Raw genomic sequence first — 26,260 nt, forward strand, 5'->3', positions numbered from 1 at the left:
AAATAGTTCGAATGAACCTAACTCACCTTAGTACAAATATGCACACAAAAAAAGTTACAGCCCTTTGAAGTTACAAAATGAAAATCGATTTTTTCGAATATGTCGAAAACTATTAGAGATTTTTTGTTGAAAATGGACATGTGACATTCTTATGGCAAGAACATCTGAGAGAAAAATTATAGTGAAATTTGTGCACCCCATAAAAATTTTATGGGGGTTTTGTTCCCTTAAGCCCCCCCAAACTTTTGTGTCCGTTTCAAATAAATTATTATTCTGGTGCCATTAATTAAATTAAATATTTTTAAAACTTTTTTGCCTCTTAGTATTTTTTCGATAAGGCAGTTTTTATCGAGTTGCGGCTTATTTTTTAATATGTTTACATAAAAATTTTATGAGGGTTTTGTTCCTTTAAACCCCCCAAATGTTTGTATACGTTCCAATTAAACTATTACTGCGGTACCATTGGTTAAACACAGTGTTTTTAAAACTTTTTTACCTCTTTGTATTTTTTTGATGAAGCATCTTTTATCGAGATGTGGCTTCTTTTTTAATATGGTTCAAAATATACCTAAAAATGTAAATCATAAATAAATTTTCATATTATTACAAAGTCTCCATAATCGTACTTTACCATCTACAAATATGTGGTGGATTTGACAAATATTCAAATATCTCGATAAAAACTGACTTTTGGAAAAAGTACTAGGAGACAAAAAAGTTTTTAAAAACTTGTGTTTAACTAATGGCGCTACAATAATAATTAAATTGAAACGTACACAAAAGTTTGGGGGGGTTTAAAGGAAACAAACCCCCATAAATTTTTTATGGGGTGTCCAAATTTCATTATAATTTTTTCTTAAAATAATACTGCCATAACAATACCACATGTCCATTTTTAATAAAAAATCTCTAATAGTTTTCGATAGATTGGAAAAAATCGATTTTCATTTTGTAACTTCAAAGGGCTGTAACTTTTTTCCGTGCACATTTGTACTAAGGTAAGTTAGGTTCAATCGAACTATTTTTGGTCCCAGAATACGCGATTAAATTTATGACCTGTATTTTTGTTACACCCTGTATAGTAGGTACCTATACTTGCCAGTATTTGTATAGGTAGTACTATAAGCCAGTAAATAACCGTTTTTGAATGTAATTATTTTTCTCCTCACTTTTTTGCTTAATTAGGTTCCTCTTACCCGCTACTTCACTTTTGGTCTCGAGCCCAGGGTTGTTTTTACTTGGAGGGTGAAAGCCACCCCTTCTCGGGGATGAAAAAACATTCGTTCAAAATAGGTCCGGAAATGGATAAAATGGCTAATTCTAAGCATTTTCACGATTTTTGTACCAGAAAGGGACTTTATTTTGAGCGGAATTTGCATAGTTTTGCTGCTATTAAAAAAAATAAAGCATTTTTTAAACACTTTAAAAAAGTTTTGATAAGTTTATTGGCTTATTGGCTTACTATATATGGAAAATTGGCTTATTTTGCACACTATAATAGACCGGGGCAGGTAGACCGCATACTGTAGTACCTAACATCCACTTGCAAATAACTCGAAAGTTGCTTGGAATCATTCAGTTTACTTATCCATTACTTATTTTTCACGTAGATATGTTTTTTCGCAACCGAGAAAGGGTGGCTTTCACCCCCCAAGTAAAAGCAACCCTAGAATCAAGACCAAAAGTAAAGTAGGTAAATGGTAAGAAGAACCGAACTCCAAATTTACAAGCAAGTCCGTCGTGACGAGGAAAAACACTCCAAAACGGTCATTTACTACATTTACTGGCCTCTGGCCTAGAATATAATTATTGAAAGATAAATAATTATTATTAAAACTACAAAAATGTTATTCCCATACTTTGTTCTTATTATATAAGATTACAGGAAGATAATGATCAAAAATGAAAAAGTTTTGTGTTTTTAAGTTATATTGGGTAGTTGGCCCCGAATCCATATTCAAGTAAGCCAAAAATATAAGGTCCTGTGGCGCAACGGATAACGCGTCTGACTACGGATCAGAAGATTCCAGGTTCGAATCCTGGCAGGATCGAAAATTTTTGTTTTTATTTAAACAAAAATTTAAGAGAATAAATAATAAATCCTTGTAAATTAATTAGCAATTCTTTAAATATGCAATAAGGCTAAATTTATACGAATTAAATCAGAATGTTAAATTCAAATATACAGGGTGTTTCATTAATAATTGTCCATATAGTAACTGGAGAAACCTTAGCACAACATACGAAGATTTAACCTAAAACACTTATATAAAATGTGGTTCCTTACTGAGTTACTGGGTTTTTATCTAAAAATTTAAAAACTTTATTTGCTCAGCATTTTCAAACTATTCGACGTATCCTTTTCATACTTGGCACGAAGTATAGGTACTGTACAAACTACTAAATTATGTTAAACAAACGTTTCTGATTATTACCAGAGGCGTACGTCGGGGGAAAGTGAACGGTTGACCCTTTCCAAATTCTACACCACTGGCGAAATTGCTATTTTAGTTCAATTTTGGGATTCTACAATACTTTCTATGAAAATAATATACTCTTCATTCGTAACGGTAAAGTCATTAGTTTTCGAGATCTTTGAAGTTAAAAATGAAACGACACGGTTATTTTGATTAATGTATTGTGTCGCTTCATTTTTAATTTCAAATATCTCGAAAACTAATAATTTTATCGTTACGAATGAAGAGTATATTATTTACATAAAAAGTATTGCAAAATCAAAAAATTACACTAAAATAGCAATTTCGTCAGTGGCGTAGAATTTGGGAAGGATCAACCAGACACTATCCCCTGTCGTACGCCTCTGCTAGTAGCTAGAAACGTTTATGTATCTTAATTTAGTAGGGTGTACAGTACATACAATTTCTGCCAAGTATGATCAGGATACGCCAAATAGTTTTAAAGTACTGGGTACAAATAATTTTTAAATTTTAATCATATGAATATCATAAATTAATCAAAATAACTGTGCCGTCTCATATTTAACTTCAAATATCTCGAAAACTAATGACTTTATCGCTACCAATGGAGAGCATATTATTTACGTGGAAAGTATTGGAGAATCTAAAAATAGCACTAAAATAGTTATTCCTCCAGTGGCGTAGAATTTGAGAAGGGCCAATCATTCACCATCCCCTGTCGTACGCCTCTGGTAGTAGCTAGAAACGATTGTTTATCATATGTAGTAGGGTGTCTAGTAGTCGTACTTTCTGCTAAGTATGAAAAGGATACGTCGAATAGTCTTAAAATGCTGAGCAAAAATAGTTTTTAAATTTTTAGATAAAACACCCTGTAACTCAGTAAGGAACCACATTTTAGTTAAGTGTTTTATAGGTTAAATCTTCGTATTTTGTGCTAAGGTTTCTCCAGTTACTATATGGACAATTATTAATGAAACACCCTGTAAATATTAAATATCCTGGACAGAGATATGCTAACAAAGAACTAAGGGCTTGTTTTCATGTAGGCGGTTTGCCAGCGGTTGACGCCGCGGTTAGCCGACGTTTGCATCGTACACATGAGAGCAATTGACTGGCGGTTTCATTCCTCCCCTAGTAAACTTACAACCGCCGCGATTTGACGACGGAGAGGTTGCATATGTACGATTCCATTTTGTTTCTTGGCAACTCGAACCGCAGCGGTTGGGTTTTTCAGGTAAACCGCGGCGTCAAACGTTGGCAAACCGCCCTATCTGAACAAGGCCTAAGGAAATAGTAAGTATGAAGTAGACAGGGGCGTCATTTGAAATTTTGATTGGGGGAGGGGGGCAAGCATTATACAGTATGTCCCTGTAAGTTGTATCCATATGGAAAACTTTTTTATTATTTATTTTACGAAAAAAAGTTATTCTTTATAAAAAGCTCTGCATGGTCCAAAACCTAAGATTTAACCATTAAATATCAAATTTTTTGAATATTATACGAGGTATGTCAAAAAGTTTGAATTTCACTCAAGGGTAAAGTAGCTTTATTTTTCGTAATATTGGAAATTGCTATTGTGAAAAATTGTTTGGAATTAAAAACTATATTCTAATATGCAATTACATCCTTCTAATTGAACAAAAAAAATTTTTTTTTTAAATTACGGATAAATCATTATTTTTTCAGTTATTTCAATTCTGATAACTCTTTTATTATTAATTTTACGAAAAAACGTGATTCTTAATAAAAAGTTCTGGATGGTCTAAAACTTAAAATACAACCATCTTATATCAAATTTTATCAATTTTATACGAGGTATCTCAAAAAAGATAAATTTAGATCAAAAGTAAAGTACCTTTATAGTTCAGAATATTTCAATTAGAAGGATGTAATTACATACTGAAACATAGTTTTTAATTCTAAATAACTTTTCATAATAACAATTTTCGATATTGTGAAAAATAAACGTATTTTACTCTTAAGCGAAATTCATATTTTTTGACATACCTCGTATAAAATTGATAAAATTTGACATAAAATGGTTGTATTTTAGATTTTAAACCATGCAGAACTTTTTATTAAGAATCAGTTTTTTTCGTAAAATTAATAATAAAAGAGTTATCTGAATTAAAATAACTGAAAATTACGTTAGTTATCCATAATTTTTCAAAAAAAAAAAAAAATTTCAATTAGAAGGATGTAATTGCATACTAGAATACAGTTTTTAATTTCAAACAACTTTTCATAACAGCAATTTTCAATATTGTGAAAAATAAAGCTACTTTACTCTTGAGTGAAATTCAAACTTTTTGACATACCTCGTATAATATTCAAAAAATTTGATATTTGATGGTTAAATCTTAGGTTTTGGACCATGCAGAGCTTTTTATAAAGAATAACTTTTTTTCGTAAAATTAATAATAAAAAAGCTTTCCATATGGATACAACTTACAGGGACATACTGTATATACATTATACTACATAGGACGTAATGATGAAAATTGATCTATTTTTTGTAAATTTCAGTCATTTTCAGGGTCAGGGGGGCACCTATCAAATGACGCCCCTGGAAGTAGAGCAATGAATTATTACTTACATATTTAAAACTATCAAAATAGGAAATACATAATATCATACCTAGGGCATGTTCTTAGAGGAAACCGATACAGAATAATTTAGTTTACAATGAAAGGTAAAATCGTTGCTGCTGCAGCGAATTAGGAAGAACGCAGATAATATATCTATAGTGGAGAATATTCTCGATTTTAGACCGGAGTAGGGCACCAAACAACTATTTTGACTAGAAAAATTTATTCAATTTTTTTATAAAATGTGAAATTTATTCAATTTTTTTTATAAAATGTGAAATATGAAATTTTTTTAGAAAAAATAACAAATACTGGTGGAATTCAGAGACAGAGAGACTAGTCAAGGAAAAAAAGATACTATACCAAAAATGGCTTAACACAAAAAATGAAGAAGACTACAACAGATATAGAGAAAAGAAAAGAGAATCAAGACATAAAATCATTCAAAGTAAGAGAGAGACCTGAGATCGAAAGTGCCAAGAAATCGAAGCACACATAGGAGGACGAAAATGCAGTGAATCATGGAAACTGAACAAGATCAAGAATAACGAAACACACAACGACAAACTACAATTAATACCAACAGATAAATGGGTCCAACATTATAAGGACTTATTAACTGAACAAAGGCCCGAATACTCACAACCAACAGAGACGGAAATACAAATTGTAGGGGAAGAAATAAACATAAACAGTGTAGCAGTTAAAAATGCAATTACACAACTAAAAAATTGAAGATCTCCGGGTCCAGGTGGATCAATGCCGAACTACTGAAAAATGGAACTGAAAAACTTTTCGAATCTCTGGCTATGTATTTACAAAGTATATCAATGGCGAAAATGTACCCAGTGACTGGAAAATAGCTTATATATCGTCGATTCATAAAAAGGGCAATTATCGAGCAAACTAAAATGTAGCAATTATCGCGGAATATCAGTAACAAATACAATAAGTAGAGTATATACAAAAATTTTAAGAGAACTGATCGAACAAGAATACTCAGGATACGAAGAAGAAGAACAATGCGGATTTAGAGCTGGAAGGTCCTGTACGGATAATGTATTTTCTTTAAAACAAATCATCGAAAAAAAATAGAACGGAATAGGCCAATACACCTAGTTTTTATAGATTTGCAAAAAGCGTATGACAATATACCGATAGGTACCGAAACTATGGGAAGTACTGCAAAACTCCAACATTAACTTTTCTCTCATAAAAGCTGTCCAAAATTTATACAGCGACATGAATTCTGCAGTAAAATTATGAAACAAAATAACAGATTTGTTTACAGTCAACAAAGGTCTACGACAAGGATGTTGCATATCACCGAGTCTGTTTAAGATTTATGTCGCCAAAGCCCTTACAATATGGAAAAGAAAATGCAGTGGAATGGGCATCCAAATCGACGACAACACCTGCCTCTACAGTGTACACCCTTCAGTTTGCAGAAGACCAGATAATATGTGCAAACGATAAAGAAGATTTGAAATATATGACTCACAAATTGAAGGAAGAATACGAAAAATGGGGACTGCAGATGAATGTAGAAAAAACACAATATTTATGCCTAGGTAAGGATTCAACTGATATGATATTGGACAATAATCAGAAAATAACTAGCTGTGATAAATATAAGTATTTGGGAATTAATTTCAAAAAGGGAGGTACTGACGATGCAGAAATTAAGAGCAGAATAAATAAAGCAGGAACGATAATTAAATCATTGAACGGAGTTTTGTGGAGTACCGAGATAGGGAAACAAAGAAAAATGAGAATATACAACACCATGATTAAGAGTACATTGGTATACGGATCCGAAACATCGAGAATAAAGGAACACCAAAAAGAAAAATAGAAGCTACTGAGATGGACGCCCTAAGAAGAGCAAGTAGAACATCGAGATTGGACCGGGTTAGAAATGAGGAAGTAAAGCGAAGAATGAATTTACAGGAAACGGTTGTAGAATGCATTGAGAAGAAACAATTAACGTGGTACGGGCATGTTCAGAGAATGGGGAGGAACGACTGCCAAAGAAAATTATGAAATGGATACTTACAGAAAACAGGAAAAGAGGAAGGCCAAGAACGACATGGATACAAGGAGTAAGGCGATCAATGAGTGTACGAGGATTAAAAGATGAAAACTGCAATGATAGAAGATATTGGCAACAAGGCATCGGACAACGTCGGAGGACGTTTTGAACCCGAATTTATAGCTTTGATCGCGCAGTACGTCCTGGGTATACCCAGAAGGCGAACGCCTGCGCATTACAAAATTGAGCGTTCGCGGAGCTCAAATCTTTCCCTCTGAACGATATTCGATAATTATCTATTACAATAAATTGTACTCTGTTTTTACTTTAGATGAGCTTATAAGTAAAAGTGCTTTTTTAACCTACATATTATCGTGGTTCATTTTTCAGTTTAATTTATGAGTTAAATTAGTCTCTTACTGAATATAATGAAACATAAACAACATATCAAACTTATTCGGAAACTATTTCTTGTGTCTTTTTATATTTCATTGTTTTTGTGGTGTAATAAACCACAACACAATGCCACAACCTATCAAATTCAATACATACAGAGAGCGGCTAAATTATGGAATAAATTAATTTTCTCTAAAATGGACGACTTTGGAGAAAAATCCCGAAACAGGTCGATTTTGATTTTTAAATTACAATTTTTTGGCATATATTTCATACTAGTGACGTCATTCATCTGGGCGTGATGACGTAATCAATGATTTTTTTAAATGAGAATAGGTGCCGTGTGGCACCTCATTTGAAAGGGTGTTCAATTCTCTATTCAATAATATAAACATTAATATCATTATTTATACAGGATGGCCAAAAAACAAATTTTTGAATTAAATTAATTGACGAAAAAAGAAGAATGTATGCAATTTATTTAACTCAAAATACATTCTATCACTGTCAGAAAATAGGAAATAATGTTTATTTGGCAAATAAACATTGCTTTTCGCTTAAATTAAATGTTCAAACTGCCAAGTGGTAGGTGGGAGGCTGTTTGTGATTTAATTTAAGCGAAAAGAAATGTTTATTTGTGAAATAAGCATTTTACTCTATTTACTGACAGCAATACAATGCATTTTTAGTTAAATAAATTACATACATTCTTCTTTTTGCGTCAATTAATTTAATTCAAAAATTATATTTTTGGTCACCCTATATAAATAATGATATTATTATTTATATTACTGAATAGAGAATTGAACACCGTTTCAAATGAGGTGCCACACGATCCCTATTCCCATTTAAAAAAATCATTGATTACGTCATTACGCCCAGATGGATGACGTCACTAGTATGAAATATATGCCAAAAAATTGTAATTTAAAAATAAAAATCGACCTGTTTCGCGATTTTTCTCCAAATTCGTCCATTTTAGATAAAATTAATTTATTCCATAATTTAGCCGCTCTCTGTATATCAAAATTGGAAATGATTGCTTTACTAAATTATTCCTTCCTTCAGATAATGTTCAGCCCCCAGGAAGTTAAAGGTAATTTTTATATCTAAATAACCAGCTGCAATTTTCAAGTAACAACAATCTTTTACTCTCTACAAAAATTTGGACATACCAAATTACCTATATTGTCGAAATAATAAAGACGCTAACAAAATTTCTAACTTCTAAGAAAGGCATTGAATAGAAAGTTAGTCCTTTGCCTGTTGCTGTGTTCTATTCTCTTTCTCTTTGTTTACATACAAATTTGTTGCATTTATTGCAATTTTTGTTGACATTGACACAGAATTATTAACCATATATTAGTTAATAATTCTGTGACATGATTTCGAAATAAGAAAGGGACAACAAAAGGCTTCCTTCTCTAACCTTAATGTATGCAACCCGTCATTACATTACGAATCCGAAAATTTGTTCGCGGAGCGAAAAATCCTGAACATATACAGGATAAGTTTACGTTGACGCCTGCGCCTTGGAAACTAATCTCGAACTTACTCTGGGTATACTCGGGTTGTACTGCGCGAACACTACTTATATATAAAAGTATTTTTATAGAAGATCCTTTTGAGCTACATCGTAACACGTTCTAGGAATGGTAATTCCATCAACAGTGCTGTTTACGAGGAATACATGGTTGAGCCACTAAAAATATTTAGGTGAAAAGCCTTTAAATGGTAAAAAGTTATTACAAAGTTTCATTTTTGTATAAAATATTATGTGATGTTTAAACTTTTACTTGATTTTACATCACGGCAACACAGAACTCCATACGAACGGCCATAAAAGCTATGAACAAAAATTTAGATTTTTTTTAACAAATAAACGTAACATAGAATCACAAAAAAACATAAAATAGCATTTACGAAAATTTATACATCCATGAAAAAAAAATCTGTAAGGGGTAAAATTGTCACAAAATTGAATGGCATTAATTACATTTTTGCAAAGTTTCCTCAGAATTTTTATCTTCAAATTTAACCTTCATTGAAGGTCCAGGATGACTTCCACAAACCATTTCTTTACTATTTCCCCTAAAAACACAAAAAATGCTATAAATATTTCATTTACAAATATAGTACCCATATAAAAATACTTAAAACAGACCTTCGGTAATACACACTACCCGCTTTGACTAGCACTGTTAAAGAGCCCGAGAGGTACTACAGAGACAGAGACACATAATATGAACTTGTAAACTTGTAAGTGATGAGGTTACCACGAAATCCGCATTTTGGGAATGCCCACCGGTAAGAAATACCGGATCTCTGTAGTTAATTGTTAAATATAAAATATTTTTTCCAAAAAAATCTGAGTAGTCATTATGTAAATAGTACCTGGGTCAATAATATACGATATGCGGATGACTCGGTCTTAATAGCAGACAATATAGAAGACCTCCAAAACCTTCTTAATAAAATTGGAGAGCATAGCGAAATCATGGAACTTAGCATCAACATAAAAAAGACGAAGTTTCTTATAATCAGCCGTCAATTATGGCAACATCAAAATGCAAGACTAGCATATAACAACCAAGATGTAGAGCGCGTAAGAAAGTTTAGGTAAGTACCTCGGAACCTGGGTATGTGAAGACTGGATGTCAGATATGGAAATTAAATGTCGGATAGAAAGGGCCAGAAGTGCATTCACGAAATTCAGAAACGTCTTTACGAACTCTGACCTAAACCTAAGACTAAGATTCACAAAATGCTATATATGGTCGGTGCTCCTATATGGCATGGAAGGATGGACATTAAAAATAAACACAGTGAATAAGCTAGAGGCATTTGAGATGTGGATCTATCGACGAATCCTTAAAGCCCCCTGGACCGCAAGAATAACAAATGAAGAAATCCTGAGAAGAATTGGTACAGAACGACAACTGCTATGCACAATTAAAAAGACAAAAACGGCATACCTCGGGCACCTAATTAGAAATGAAAGATACCAGTTTCTGCAAACCTTTATTGAAGGAAAGATCGAAGGAAGAAGGGGAGTGGACAGGAAGAAAATGGCATGGCTCCGTAATGTCAAACAACGGACAGGAAGACTAAAAAACATAGGAGACCTAATACATACTGCAAGGGACAGAGAAAAATAGTCAAATGTGATCGCGAACATCCATTAGTGGATTGCATAAGAAGAAGTCATTATGCATTTATCTATTTTATAACCATATTATATAAATATTGCGCATGTTCATATGCAAATATCGTTTCCCACCGGTCCTGTGGCGCAACGGATAACGCGTCTGACTACGGATCAGAAGATTCCAGGTTCGAATCCTGGCAGGATCGAAAGTTTTTGTTAATTGATTTTATTAAACGGTTTTCAAATTTCTTCGACTAATCTTAAAAACGGGGAAAATATGAGAATGCCATCAATCACCACCAATTTACAGTTTCTATGAATACTTTTGTTATTTATAGTTCATTCACTCGGTAAAATATTCCAAAACCTCCAAATTTTATACAACTACTGCTCGGATTGATCTGAAATTTGGCATAGTTTTACGAGTTTTCGGAGTTTTTTTAATCAATACTTGTTTAATCAATACTTTAATCAATACGAGTTATTTGGGATTGAAAAACCGTCTGAAAACATGTAAGCATTTTGTAGAAAAAATGTTCTTATCAAAAATATAGCCTATAAAAAGTAAAAAAATGGTGTATATACGAAGTCTGTGGACCTAGTAGAAGTAGAGTTGTAGCTAGTGAAAAATAGGTTCTTATTCGTCAAATTTCAAATCGAATATTTCAACGTGAAATAACCAAATACTGAAGCACTTTTGCGGACAACCCATTAAAGCTTTTTTATACTGTTTAAAAAAGCTTCATTTTTATTTTTTATAAAAGTTTCTAGTACCAAAACTAAGCGAGTTGCTCTCAAAACAAAGTTGGCTCCTGTTTTTGGTAAAAGACATCGTGAAAATCTTTCCCTATTTATAGTCCAAGTAATGAAGCTTAAAATAGGACAAAACCTCGCAATCTTTACAGAATGGATCGATTTGCTTAAAAATTTGAGAATAAATAGTGGATAGTCCAAGGATCAAAATCTTATATCATGCTGAAAGGCTCTTTTTCCATGGGGGTAGTTGCCACCCCATCTCGGGGGTGAAACTTTTTTATTATATTTTAATCGCAACAGTTGGTAAAAACGTTCATTCTAAGAAAAAAACGTTCTATACATTTTTTTGATAAAATTGATAGTTTTCGATTTATTCGCTATCGAAAGTGTTAGTTTTATATCGATAGTATCAGTATCACTTGGAGCAACTCAAATATTGCAACTCTTCATGCTACTATAACTTCTGATCTACTTACAATAAAAACCTGGTCTGACTCAAATTTACTCTCGTTTAACGTAGATAAAACAGTAGCATTGTCTTATAAAAAAGGAGCTCTTCAACCATTACCTCTTAATAACAGCCAGATCAGTACCGTTGATTCTGTAAAATTTCTTGGTGTTTTTTTAGAGAGCAACCTTAAATGGTCCCTCCATATCGATTTGTTACGGAAGAAACTCTCTTCAGCTTGCTATGCTATAAGATCTGTTTCGAATGAACTCAATTTAGCATCTTACAAAATAACATATTTTTCTTTGTTCGAGTCACATCTTCGTTATGGTCTTCCTTTTTGGGGTTCTGGTACAGCCCAATTCGATGTTATTTTCAAATTACAAAAAAGAGCAATAAGATATCTGTTTGGCCTCAGAAGAACAACACATTGCAGAAGTTATTTCAAAGATCACGGAATTTTAACCCTTCCATCTTTGTATATTTTAGAAACTGTTTGCTTAATTCGTAAACATCTACATGTCTTTCCACCAAGACCTAATCATGACTACTTCACGAGAAATTCTACGTTTGACGTCTATTTGCCGACCCCGTCCTCGGAGTTAGTAAAGAAATCGATATTATATTCCGCAAAAAAAATGTACAACCATCTCCCCCTACAACTAAAATCTGCACCATCTTTCCACAAATTCCGTAAACTGACAAAAGCCTACCTGTCTGAAAGACCATATTATTCAGTAGAAGATTTTTTAAGTCAATAACTAAGAAATTACAGTACCCTTTGCACAAGTAGTATTTTTATTTTTTTATCTATATTTGGGTGTCATATGCAGCAGCTTAACTTTTTAATTTTTAAACATTTTTATTAATTATTAGGTACACTATGCATTTGCAATTTATTTAAATTTTTGGAATTGATTATTTCTGTTTTAACTTCATTATTATTATTATTTAAATATATTGACGATTTATGTAATTTTACTTTTTGGATTGTTACTGTTTTGTTTGTTTGACTATTTATAAGCTTTGACGATAAAATTGTAAAATTTTTCATGGCAATAAAGCATATTTCTATTCTATTCTATTCTATAGGTACAATTACTTCCCGACGGTCTTCTCCTATCGCCACACGGACATTTTCCTATCGCCTTCAATTTTTCTTCCACTTTTTCCATATCAAATTTTAACGCATTCTCGAATTTTTCTTTCACCTTTTCAATTTTCTGTATCTTCTCAGCAATATGATTTACCTATTCCTTCATTTTCTCTACATAAACCTTCCTATCTTCATATTTTTCCAACTCCCAACGAACAGTATCGTTTGTTGGGAGGCACTGAAGTTCTCATACCAATCTGAAAGATGTTCCTCGAAAATGACTCTAAAACCTCTCAAAACATGCTGGTCTGGAAGATTTGATGCAGTCAATACATTGAAACCCTTTGAGATGTTTTGAAGTGCCTTTCAAGTCTAGGTCTGACAAGTGACAAAATAAATGGAAGAGCCGAAACTGCACAACTGAAAAAAGAAACTAGAATCATTCAAATTTGTTTTGTTACTAGTTGTGCAAAATAAAATCCTTGAAATCTTCAACATGGTCTGGAAAACACTGCAATCAAAATGTTTGGACCTTTTAACAGCTTACAGTTTACTTGAAAAGAGCCTCTTAAAACTAACTGAAATTAGAGGACAATTTGAAACCTTCTTTGAAGTGGCTTCAAATATGTGTCACCATTGGAGAATACATTTAGACATTTAGACATTTGGGAAGACATCCCAAGTCATGCTTTAGTTTAATCGTGTTTTACTCAATAATCGACACATTATTCGATCAGCTAGACACTCATGCAGGAACGAGGAACACTCATGCAGGCCTTTTAAGGAATGAAAACAGTGTTAGATACGTACCGAATTGTTTAACCTGATTTTATTTTGAATACAAACGCACAACAAGAACAACACGTTTAAAACGAAGCAATAAACTTCGTAAACCGTTTTCCAGATTATTTCAGATGATAGATGATTCCAGTTTCCTCTGAGGGGTAAACCCCCGAGACCACCTGGTAGGGTGTCCCCAGATCACGTTTGCCCCGGGGCCCCCAACATCGTACTTATGACCCTGCCCTGACTACGTGACGACCATGACATGCGTGAATATGAATTAGGTATAGGAATTAATGCACTTTAAATATTTAGATTTCGACATTATAATGATGATAATAAAGATACAATAAGGATCAACAACAGATTAGGAAAACAATACAACACTGTATTATTCGTTGAACAAAAGCTGTATCAGTCAATTACTCACAATAATTATTGTTATGATGCCATAAGTCCATTGCGTTGGGGTCTTCCCCGGCTTCGCTTGTCTAGCCGTATTATCCACTCAAATTTTTTGTCCACCTGTCGTCTTTCATTTTTACAACATGTCGCACCCACTCAACACTATATGGCGAAACCGACATATTAACATTAGATGAAGTCAAGAATTCATAAAGCCAGTGTAAGACCAATAAAGACATATGCATCAGAAACAAGACTCGATACAGCCACAACACAAAGACTATTGGAAACGGCAGAGATGAGAGTACTGAGAAGAATTACAGGAAATACACTGAGAGATCGAAAGAGGAGCGAAGATATTAGAAGACAATTTAACGTACAGTGTATAAACGAATGGACACTAAATAGAAAAAAAGAATGGAACAACCACATAACCAGAATGGGTAAGACGCGTGTGGTCAAAATAGCATGAGATAAATCACCAATCGCTAGAAGAAGTATTGGCCGACCTCGCAAAAGATGGAGTGACAACCTTACATACTGGTATCAATCCGCCAATGAACAAGCAGAATTGCTTATAAAGAGGAAGAAGAAGAAGTAGTTCACATGTCCCTTTGGTGCAAAGTAAAATAATACATTTTTTTCGCATTTTTAATGACTTGTGCAAAATTGATAAAAAAGTTTTAAAAGTTCCTTATAAGTTATAAGCTGCATGAACCGGTGATCTTTGCGTATTATGCGTATAAAAAAGCGGTTAGTTTCGATGTAAGAATGATGGTGTACAATGGATATGTTACAAATTAAATCCGGATAAATCGGTTTTTAGTGGTTAAACAAAATTGCTGTACTTACATTTAATGGATTACGCGGATGGGTGGGGTAATATGTTGTCGGCTGATGAGTATTGAAGACAGTTACCTGTAAGAAACAGATTAAGTACTTCAATAACAAGTAATACAACATTGTTAAATATATTAATAAATCATGGTCGTTTATAAGTATTAAAAAAGATTTTTTTCGTTTACCACTCACTTGTTTTTACCTGGTTGTGGTTGTTTATATAAAAAAATAAATATAGTCATCGATCTCGTAGATTAATCACAATAAGGGCAGTGAAAAGTTGTAGGTACTTGATTCCGAATATTCGGGCGTCAAATTTTGAGTACAATACATAGTAACCTAGATATATTATTAAGAAATAAACTTAGAATACCGATATATTATATATTCTAAGGCAGTGAAGCATGGTTCCTGAAAGAAACATCCAAAAACAAACTCGACACATTAGAAAGGAAAGTACTGAGGAGAATACTAGGACCTGTGAGGCAATACAGAATCTTCAGAAATCGATACAACAACGAGCTTTGTCAACTTTATAAGAAAACACCCCTGTCAGACTTCATTAGAATACAAAGATTGCAATCGGCCGGACATATGATAAGAATGGGATATGTTGGAGAGGTAGTTCCGTAGAAGAAGAAGAAGATATGCTCTAAAGTACCGTTATTAAGTCCTGGTAGGTTATGGACGGAGTCGTTCATGGAGGTGAAAATGCAGGAAAGAATAGACGCCAAACAAAAAAGAAACAGAGAAGAGAACAACTCTTCTAAAAAAGGGAGCTACTGGTTTTAAATGTTTGAATCCCAACAAAAAAAGAAATAGAATATCCACGAGACAAAACGCAAATCCCTAAATAAAACATTGCAAAATTCAATATACCTGTCAATTTTTAGCACTCCATCCGAGCGTTAAAAATGCTACTTTAAGGCACTAGTGCTTTAAACTTTTTATGGCACTGCAATTCGTATTGACCGTATAGGCAATTTTGATGTAATGTCAAAAAAATATAAAAATGGAATGTCAGTCAAGTTCAAGTAAAAGTTTTTGTAGATATTGTCCTGTAATTACGTTTGTTGAAAATATTGTATGATATGCGTGTTAAAAAGTACATTTTTAAGGCATTCATGTGAATTGCAGAATGAGCGATAGCGAGTTTACTTTAACATGCGTGCCTTTCACATGCGTGCCTTAAACGTGTACTTTTAACACTTATAACATAGATAACTATTAAAGTATCAATAATATTACAAGTATCACAAAGTATTCAAATAAAATAATCAAAAAGAGTAATCAAATAAGCTACAATAATACAGGGTGTCCCAGACTAATTTATCCAGGCTATATCTCTTAAAAACGAATAGAGGTTTTCGAATGGGACAAAAACTGTTCAATTTCATTTGTAATACACTTTAATATGGCGTAGAAAAATCATCCCCAAAATATTCATCCCTTAGTTACAACCCCTAACTTTAATTTTTTTAATAGCACCCTGTACATTTTTTTGTAGTTTTGGATGTGGTCTTATGTCGTTTATTCAACATATTTTTTAAAAATAAAATTGGTTCGTAAGTAATCAAGAAAATATCTGTTTATTTTTGTCAATTATGCTATCCAGACTAATTTATCCAGGCTATATTTCTTAAACGAATAGAGATTTTCTAATGGGACAAAAACTGATCTATTCCATTAATAGTATATTAAGTATGGAGAACGGTAAGGGTTTTATACCGATCGAAGACAATTGTTTGGAGGAGGAGCGGGGCGACGACTCCAATTATTGTCTGAGATCGGTTACCCTTAACGTTCGACATGCTTATTGGGACCGTGCAAGTTCGGCAAAGCGACCACTATTTCTACGCTCTATACTAAAATTCGCACTTTTAATTATATTGGCCAATTATATTAGTCCTGGTTACTGGATAATTGTCAAGGCCATAGTCCAAAAACATAATAAGAAGAAAAAATAAGATTCAGGTTATGTTATGAAAACGTCAACAATTGTGTGTAGTAAATAAAATTAGTTATTAAAATGCAGTACTGCAAGCAAAATAAAATTAATTAAATTTACCTTTATATAATAATTGCATATCATATCAATATTGTGGAGCAATATATAATTTTTCTGCTTCACTGACAGAAGGTATGAAATATACGTCAATTTGACAATTTCAATTGACAATATGAATTATTTAAGATAGTTGCAATATTTCTCCGTGACTCGCGACTAGGTCTGGATCCCGCGTATGAAAAAAAAGTTGATTAATAGCAAGCTGAAAATTTGTTAATAGTTTAAGGGTGTCTAGTCGGATAAACTTTGATATATGGGAACACTGGAACAGGGGTAGTTTTAATTGTGGAACAGATTAAAAATTTGGAACGGTCAGACCACGAAAACGGCACATTTATTTTGTCCGACAGAATAGACTTAAACTCTCCGAACAGAGATTAACCTCTCATGCAAAAATCAGACTGCTATTTATCACCTGTCATAATCCCTGTCATTTGACATATTTTACATGTTCCACTCATTAAAACGCCCATTTGGTGATAAATAGCAGTCTGATTTTTGCATGAGAGTTTAATCTCTGTTCGGAGAGTTTAAGTCTATTCTGTCGGACAAAATAAATGTGCCGTTTTCGTGGTCTGACCGTTCCAAATTTTTAACCTTTTCCACAATTAAAACTACCCCTGTTCCAGTGTTCCCATATATCAAAGTTTGTCCGACTAGACACCCTTAAGCTATTAACAAATTTTCAGCTTGCTATTAATCAACTTTTTTTTCACACGCGGGATCCAGACCTAGCAGGGTCGTTTCTCGTTTCCTCTTCCAAGTACTTGCACACCGCGAATAACGTTTTTTGCACGATTGATACCATTATAAATTATAAAATTAAACATTTTCGTCATATTACCTAGTTTCATTCATTTTATCAAGATAGATACTTTGGTTGTTAGGTAGTAACTAGGGTGCATAACAACAATGGAGAATTGAGTTTTTATTTAGTTGTCAATAAGTTTAAGTACAATTTTGATTATTATAAATTAAAATATGAGCGAAAGTGAATTTGAAGAAATTGAACGAGCTTGGGAAGAAGGGTGTTCCGCAATTATTCCCGAAAAATCCAAAATCCGTTATCAAAATACCTACCAAAGTTTTAAAAAATGGTGCGAAGGCAAGAATTTAAGAATCGAAGAAAAGACTCTATTGGCATATTTCGTTCAAAGACATATGCAGTTGAAAGCTCCTGGAGGCCTCTGGGCAGAATATTTAATGATTAAATCCACCGTTTTTCTTTATGATGGCATTGATATTTCCAAGTTTTCAACTTTGATCGCGTATTTGAAGAGAAAAAATGTTAGCTATAGGCCTAAGAAAGCGAGCATTTTTACACGGGAGCAATTTAAAAAATTTCTGATGGAAGCACCGGATGAAGAATTTCTAGTTCACAAGGTAATATAGAAAAAATATTGTGCAATACTAGTAATACTACTGATGTATGCGATTCTGCAGGAGTTTCTGTTAGAAGTGAAACCACAGCCCAAACAAGTGGGATTTCATTAAATAATTTAACAAATTGTACCATAAGTTTCAATATTAATAAATAATTCGTTAGTTTTCTTTATTCTTTCAAAAAATAAATTAGAATTAAAAGATTTCTTAACTCGACGGTAAGTGAATTACTTACCGTCGAGTTGGAGTACTTACCGTCGAGTTGGATTACTTACCGTCAAGTTGCTAGTAAATGTCACCTACTGACGTAAAATCTGTCACGGTAAACAGTCAAAAATGATCAATCGTGCAAAAATAGATATTACGGATTTTGTAATACACTTTAATATGGCGTAGAAAAAATCATCCCATCACCTAAATAATATAATCATCCATTAGTTACAAACCTTAACTTTAATTTTAATAGCATCCTGTACATTTTTTTATAGTTTTGTAAAACAAAACCATTTTATTTTTAAAAAAATTTGTTAAAATCTTTAAAAAAATTGTACAGGGTGCTATTAAAAAAATTAAAGCTAGGCGTTGTAACTAAGGGATGAATATATAGCGGATGGGATGAGTTTTTCTACGCCATATTAAAGTGTATTACGAATGAAATAGATCAGTTTCTGTCCTATTCGAAAATCTCTATTCGTTTAAGAAATATAGCCTGGATAAATTAGACTGGGACACATAATAATTAACAAAAATAAACTGATATTTTCTTGATTACTTACCGACCGATTTTATTTTTAAAAAATCTGTTGATAGAAGACCACATACAAAACTATAAAAATATGTACAGGATACTATTAAAGAAATTTACGTTAGGGTTGTAACTAAGGGATGAATATTTATAAATGTTTATTGATCAAAAATATTTCTTTTTTTGTTTTCTGACAGTAGTAGAGTGTATTTTGAATTAAATAAATTACATACATTCTTTTTTTTGTGTCAATTAATTTAAAACATTTTTTCTTGGACACCGTGTATAAATATATATGTTAATATTTATATTACTTAATAGAGAACTGAATAACCTTTCAAATGGGCTAGCACGCGACCTATATTCTTATTTTAAAAAATCATCGATTAAGTCATCACTCCCAGATGGATGACGTCACTAGTATGATATATATGTCAAAAAATCATAAAATTAAAAATGGACCTGTTTCAGGATTTTTGCTTAGTTTCTGGCTTCCGAAATAATGAATTTATTCGAGACACTTGCACCACTTACTGTGTAAAATCAATGTCAATAGCCATTAGCATCTATGCATGTATAGCCACTAAAAAAGCTAGCTGGTTTCAACACTCTGGTGTTCAAATCTGTTATTATTTGTAAATGTACTGTTTTCCAAACCCTAACTGATTTCAACACCCTGGTGTCTACACACGCTAGCATCTGTAAATATGCACCCCGGAACTTATTATCTAACGAAATCTTCTGTCCTATTGGTCAATGATCACGTGTACTTAGATGGCACGCGCCACTCACCAGCACCTAATTTCGTTCTTGTAGCAAACTGTGCAACAAAATTATTGTAGATGCATATTATGCGGATGTCCAGTGCGGATGCGAGACTTCCTGCGATTCCTGATTTGGTGGGGTCGCATATATTCACATTTGCATTTTAACTTATCGACAAACAATAGATATAACTAGATTGTTAATAAATAAAAATACATATTCTTACGAAAAATATTTGGATCAATCTGCATGGATCAATTTGGATTAATCTGCATAACTTTTGTTAATCTAAAAATATGTAGAACCTAAAACAATTACTAAATTAATTAATATACCCCATTCCACGAATATACGACCCTCTTGGATTATCGCGACAACGAATATTTTACTGTGCAAAATATGAAGAACGAAGTAAATTGCAAATTATATTGTTGTTTATTGGAGTATTATTAGAGCAAAATACTTTTGTCCTTCTTATGTTGCACACTAATTGTCGCGATAATCCAAAACAGTCGTATATTCGTGGAATACACCATATAGATCTGGATCCCGCGTACAAAAAAAAAGTTGATTATTAGCAAGCTGAAAATTTGTTAATAGCGTAACGGTGTCTTGTCGAACAAACTTTGATGTAGAGGAACACTACAACAGGGGAAGTTTTAATTTTGGAACAGGTTAAAAATTCGGAACGTCAGACTACGAAAACGTTCCATGTATTTTGTTGGGCAGAACTTCCAATTGATTTGTTACCATTTTATTAAACTCTCATGCAAAAATCAGACTGGTGTTTTTCGCCAACTGGGCATTTTAATGAGGGGAACACGAAGAATATGTCAAATGACAGGAATCATGTTGGTTTGATTTTTGCATGAGAGTTTAATGAAAGGGTAACAAATCAATTGGATATTCTGTTCGACAAAATACATGGGACGTTTTCGTAATCTGACGTTCCAAATTTTTAAACTGTTCCACAATTAAAACTTCCCCTGTTCTGGTGTTCCTGTACATCAAAGTTTGTCCGACTAGATACCGTTAAGCCATTAACAAATTTTCAGCTTGCTATTAATCAACTTTTTTTTGGTACGCGGGATCCAGAACTAATAGATCTAAATCTAAGATTAATTTTAAATAAAAATTTCTCGATCCTGCCATGATTCGAACCTGGAATCTTCTGATCCGTAGTCAGACGCGTTATTCGTTGCGCCACAGGACCAGTGGTAAATTTTTTTGTAAAAAATATTTCATATTTAAAATAAATAGTCGAAATGGAAAGAACAACTTTCAAGAACTGAGCGGATTTGAATAATTAGTAAATTGGTAAACTTCCTAATATTTCTGCTGATTTGATGTCTTCGATATATGCCCATAGATTATCTGGGTCCTGGGTATTCCAGACTAGTTGTTAGTGAGGTTTCCCCTCAGGTCCGGCAACTCATATTGTGGGGGGGAGTTCTGTGTTGCAGTGATGTAAAATCATTAAAAGTTCAAAAACCGCATATCTTATACAAAAATGTATTTTTTTAATAACTTTTTACCATTTAAAGGCTTTTCACCCGAATATTTTTAGTGGCTCAACGATGTATATACCTACATGATAAGCGGCACTGTTGACGGAATTGCCTGGATGGAAGAAAACGTTCTATGATGTAGCTCAAAAGGGTCTTCTGTAATATAAGTATACCTACATTTTATAAAAATTTTGAATACATTTTTCTAGTCAAAATAGTTGTTGGGTATCCTAGTCCGGTCTAAAATCGAGAATATTATCCAGTCTAATCTGCGTTCTTCGAAATTCTCTGCACACAGATTTTACCTTTCACTGTAAACTAAATTATTCTGTAGGTATCAATAGGGAACTTGCACATTTTTTTTATTACATAATAATGTTCAGTTTTGTATAAAAATGAGATTTCCAAAATTTCACGCTTCAACATCTCATAATAACTTAGAAGTACAAATTTAAAGTCTTCGGTATTTTAAAGTAGTTCGAACGGCCCGTGACGTCACCTAGTTTTACATTAGTTATTATTATTATGGTTATATTTCGCTGTGTCTAGGTAAACGCTAACGTGTACGCAAATAAAAAAGTTAGGTACATACACGCGAATTAAACTTCATCAAGCCAGTGACGTCATTATTTAACGTACGCAGTGACTGTATATTTTGGTAAATACATGCTATTTTGATATGTTTAGTGTTTGTTTGATAGAAAAATATTTATTATAGAAAGGGAAGCAGAACTATTCAGATGTTTCAAACTTAATTGTAATAAATCAATGTATATGTTACGGACAATGACGTAAATCCGGCCAATAACGTTAATGGCCGGCCAATAACGACAATGGCCGGTTGAATTGGTCATTGTCGACAATGGCCGGCCATTAACGTTATTGTCCATATAAACTGGACATTGATGATAATTTTAAATTCTTGATAACATTTCTATCATTGCCCGGCCAATGTCGACAATGCCCACTGTTAATCGGTCAATGTTGATATTTTGAATAAAAGATAGGTTATGTGTAGTTTTACTTTTGTTTACTTCATGTGTGTATATTGTGTATTGTTTTCATGTTGAAATTATTCGTAAATTTATTTAATAAGTGTTATCATGTAGCCAGTGTTATATAAACGTAATAGTCGAGTCAAAACGTGATGACAATAAATCATTTTTAAACTGTGACGAATACAATAGCCGAATAAGTGAAATTAAAGAAGCGAAAAATATTTTGAGAACACCGGGAGCTAAAAAAACAACAAAGCACTATAGAATGGTTTGTAAATATGATGTAATTACAATAAGTGGTAAAGAGCGACTGATTATGCCAGTTGACGAAAACACCGGCATCTGAAAACACTGAGGCATCGATTTATCAACATTGGCCATTTGCTTCTGGGCACTGTCGTTATTGACCGGTTATTGATGAAAAATCTAATTTTACGTTAAGTTTTTACAACATTGGCCAATAGCTACGGTTATTGTCGTTAATGGCCGGGCATTGTCGTTAATGACCAAGGAAAATGGACATTCACGACAATGCCCGGCCATTAACGTCAATGTCCAATTTACATCATTGACCGTAACATATACAATAAAAGTATATATTTAAGTTTGCAAAATAAATATATGTATTTAGTTGAGAAGACACGTACAAAATATTGCTAAAATAATTTTTATACGTAATTAATTATTATAATCAACTATTCTAAATGGGAAATGAGCCACCATTTAACTAAACAAAGATTTTATTAACGTTTCGACGTCCAAATCGGATGTCATTGTCAATATACAAAAATTAGTCAGATTAAATAAATGATTAGAAAAAGTTTTTTACTAAGCAAGAACATTTTTGTTTAATTTAATAATATTTTGTATTTTGACAACGACGTCCGATTTAGACGTTGAAACGTTAATAACATCATTTTTTTAGTTAAACTGTGGCTTAGTTCCCATTTAGAATAGTTGATTACAAAAATTCCACATGGAAATAGCTTCATAACAAGTTAATTATTATTGTGAAAGCTTTAGGTTTTCCTTTTATTTTAATTTTGGACGGTAATACTAAATATTGTATATACTAAATTGTAACATATTGTACTATATTGTAATACTAAATACTGTATTTCACTTATCACTAAAAAAAATATATTAATTTATAGTCTCTTAACTTTTTAATACTGTTTTAAAATGTTGTTAAACTCATTAAAACAACTAAATAATTGTCCACACTGCATAGTTAATTTAAAAACAAACACTAAACAAATAAAAAATAAAAAATCTCTTTACTAATCAATATTTAAATTAAAGTATAAACACAACGCAATTAAACAAATTTTAACACTCTGACACTAACTTTTTTATTTGCGTGCACGTTAGCGTGTACCTAGACACAGCGTTATATTTAGGTATATTCTTCTTTTCCTTCTTTAGTTTATTGGCCTCCACCTACTTGGGTGTTTGGCCAGCTCGTCGTAGGGTAATAAAGGAAAAATATTTATATTCTAATGACATTTATCGTATGTCGTTGTAATAATATATACCAGTTTGTTGAGATTGCAGTTTGATACATTTTTTGAAGGAAAGAAAAGAAGGTTTACTATTGAAAATAAAACCATTTTGTAAAAGTAAAAATTTTCTATGAATAGTTCAAACGAACAAAAACACTTTTAACGTCACATAACTGTATTTTTTACTGACGTTTAAAATGTCTAATAAATTTTGTTTACTTTTTGGTGTAAAATGTAAATGCAAAACCATATGACGTCACGACGCGTTTTTTGCTGGCTGGAATAATTTGAATTTTTAATCGTCTTTAGGGGAAAAACGAAAGACAAACAAAACTTTTTTATCATTGATATATGTTTTAAATTATGTTCTGTTGTGATTTATAACATTTTTTTCCAATTTTAAATTTTATGCAAGTTCCCTAATCCCTCTATGAATGGACATACCATGGGTATGCTATTTAGTTTTAGTTTTAATTATTATGTAATTCATTTCTCTACTCTGCTTCATACTTACTGCTTCGTTAGTTTTTTGTTAGCATACCTATGTTATATCTGTCCAGTATATTCAATAGGTATTTATTAATATTTATTCGAAAAACATTGTAGGTTATTAGCAGGTATTGAACGAAAACAATTTAATAAAATCAACACAAGCAATAAACAATACAAATTACCTGCCAATTACTATTTTTCTTCGATAGCTACTATTGGTAGAGATTAAATGGAAATTCTCATAGGTGCCATACACTTATTAATACACACATTTAAATCAATTGTTGGTGGTCAAATAGCTCAAACGATAACAGGATATAGGTAATAATAAAATATGGTAAAAAGTCTACTAGGTTACTTACAATTGTTAATAAGGACGCGTCGACCAAGTCACTATTTTTTGCGTGTTGACATTTCAGCGGGCTAAATGCATCTCTTCGGGGGAGAATTCTTTTGGACCTCAAATCGTTGAAACGTCCACTTCTTCGACACAGGTGGATTCCGAAAAATAGGCGAGCGAGGAACCACGGGCGTCGACAAGGGTAAAAAAAAGGGACATGATTTCGAACTATTCACACAACAAATCAATTTATCGGAATTTCCAACATTCTCCCCCCTTTAAAGGCCATAAGGCATTTAACAATTACTAATACTATATATCACTACTTGGGCAACAAGTAATGACAAAAAAACAAATCCAATAAACAAAAAAATACTAAAATACTTAAACAAAAGATATTAAAAACTTAAGCTCAAATCAAAACTAAAATTAAAATGGTGGTTTTGTCGCAGTCGTACTAACAAACCCGAACAAAAAAAACTAAATCTAAAGTAACGAAACGTAAATCTAAAGTAACGAAAAGTTGACATCTAGTCCTCTATCGGCAAGGGACAGAGTCGGACAAGAGGCCGTTTCAAAGTTCCGTTAGTCGTACGCACGGTGGCTACCCGAGCTACCCCGTCTTTGCCCGCATGCAATTCAACAAGACGCGCGAGAGGCCATTTACACGGAGCCAAATTATCCTCCTTCAAAACAACTAAACTACCGATTTTGGGTACAAAGCCAGAATCTAACCATTTGGACCTTTGTTGTAAGGTATGCAAATACTCCTTACGCCATCGAGCCCAAAAATCCCTATGGATGCGTTGTAACAACTGCCATCGGGACAAACGATTGAGGGATACCTTCGAAAAATCAGGCACAGGCAATGATGTTAAAGGTTCGAGAGTCAGGAAATGCCCTGGGGTCAAAGCGTTGAGATCTTCAACATCATTGGTCAATGGGGTGAGAGGACGCGAATTCAAAACGGACTCAATCAACGTCAAAACAGTGTAAAACTCTTCATATGTCAAAATTTGAGCCCCGACTATCCGAGCGATATGTTCTTTTACAGAACGAATGCCGCGCTCATAAATACCACCAAAATGCGGAGCCGCAGGAGGAGCAAAAGAAAATTTAATATTTTCTTTATCAAGAGCACCCTCCATAAAGCTACGCAATTGTCGATACGTGCCATGAAAGTTGGTACCGTTATCACAAAATACTTGCGATACTCGACCTCTCCGAGCAATTAAACGCTGTAAAGCGGCTAAAAAGGCTTCTGCGGACAAATCACTAGCCAATTCAAGATGTAAAGCCTTTGTGGCACAACAAACAAAAAGGCACAAATATGCTTTTTGACTTCTAACTCCTCGATAACGAGACATAGTTATCGAAAAAGGTCCACCATAATCTACCCCACAAATCGAAAAGGGTTTAATGGCCCCGAGACGAAATTTAGGCAAATCACCCATAGGGGGCTGTAAAGCCCTAGGAGATTGCTTCCAACATCTAATGCACTTAGACAAGACTGAATTAACGGACTGCTT

General features: G+C 33.0%; 1 protein-coding gene and 2 non-coding genes across 7 annotated transcripts in view; 2 read left to right on the forward strand and 1 right to left on the reverse strand.

Moving 5' to 3' along the window:
• LOC114328375 (uncharacterized) overlaps window positions 1–26,260 on the reverse strand; it is a 985,491-nt gene that overhangs the window by 738,843 nt on the left and 220,388 nt on the right. For 3 of the 5 annotated variants that reach the window (XM_050654288.1, XM_050654283.1, XM_050654285.1), the window contains exon 2: window positions 14,943–15,008. The exons of the other annotated variants lie outside the window; for them this stretch is intronic. The gene's annotated coding sequence lies outside the window, so the exon portion shown is untranslated. The remainder of the gene's footprint in view (window positions 1–14,942; window positions 15,009–26,260) is intronic. 5 annotated transcript variants of the gene reach the window in all.
• Window positions 1,979–2,051, forward strand: Trnar-acg (transfer RNA arginine (anticodon ACG)). The gene has a single exon. It is a non-coding gene; the product is annotated as a tRNA-Arg (tRNA).
• Trnar-acg (transfer RNA arginine (anticodon ACG)) lies at window positions 10,736–10,808 on the forward strand. Its single transcript has one exon. It is a non-coding gene; the product is annotated as a tRNA-Arg (tRNA).

Source organism: Diabrotica virgifera, chromosome 6, assembly GCF_917563875.1.
Source record: "Diabrotica virgifera virgifera chromosome 6, PGI_DIABVI_V3a".
NCBI classification, from domain to species: domain Eukaryota; kingdom Metazoa; phylum Arthropoda; class Insecta; order Coleoptera; family Chrysomelidae; genus Diabrotica; species Diabrotica virgifera.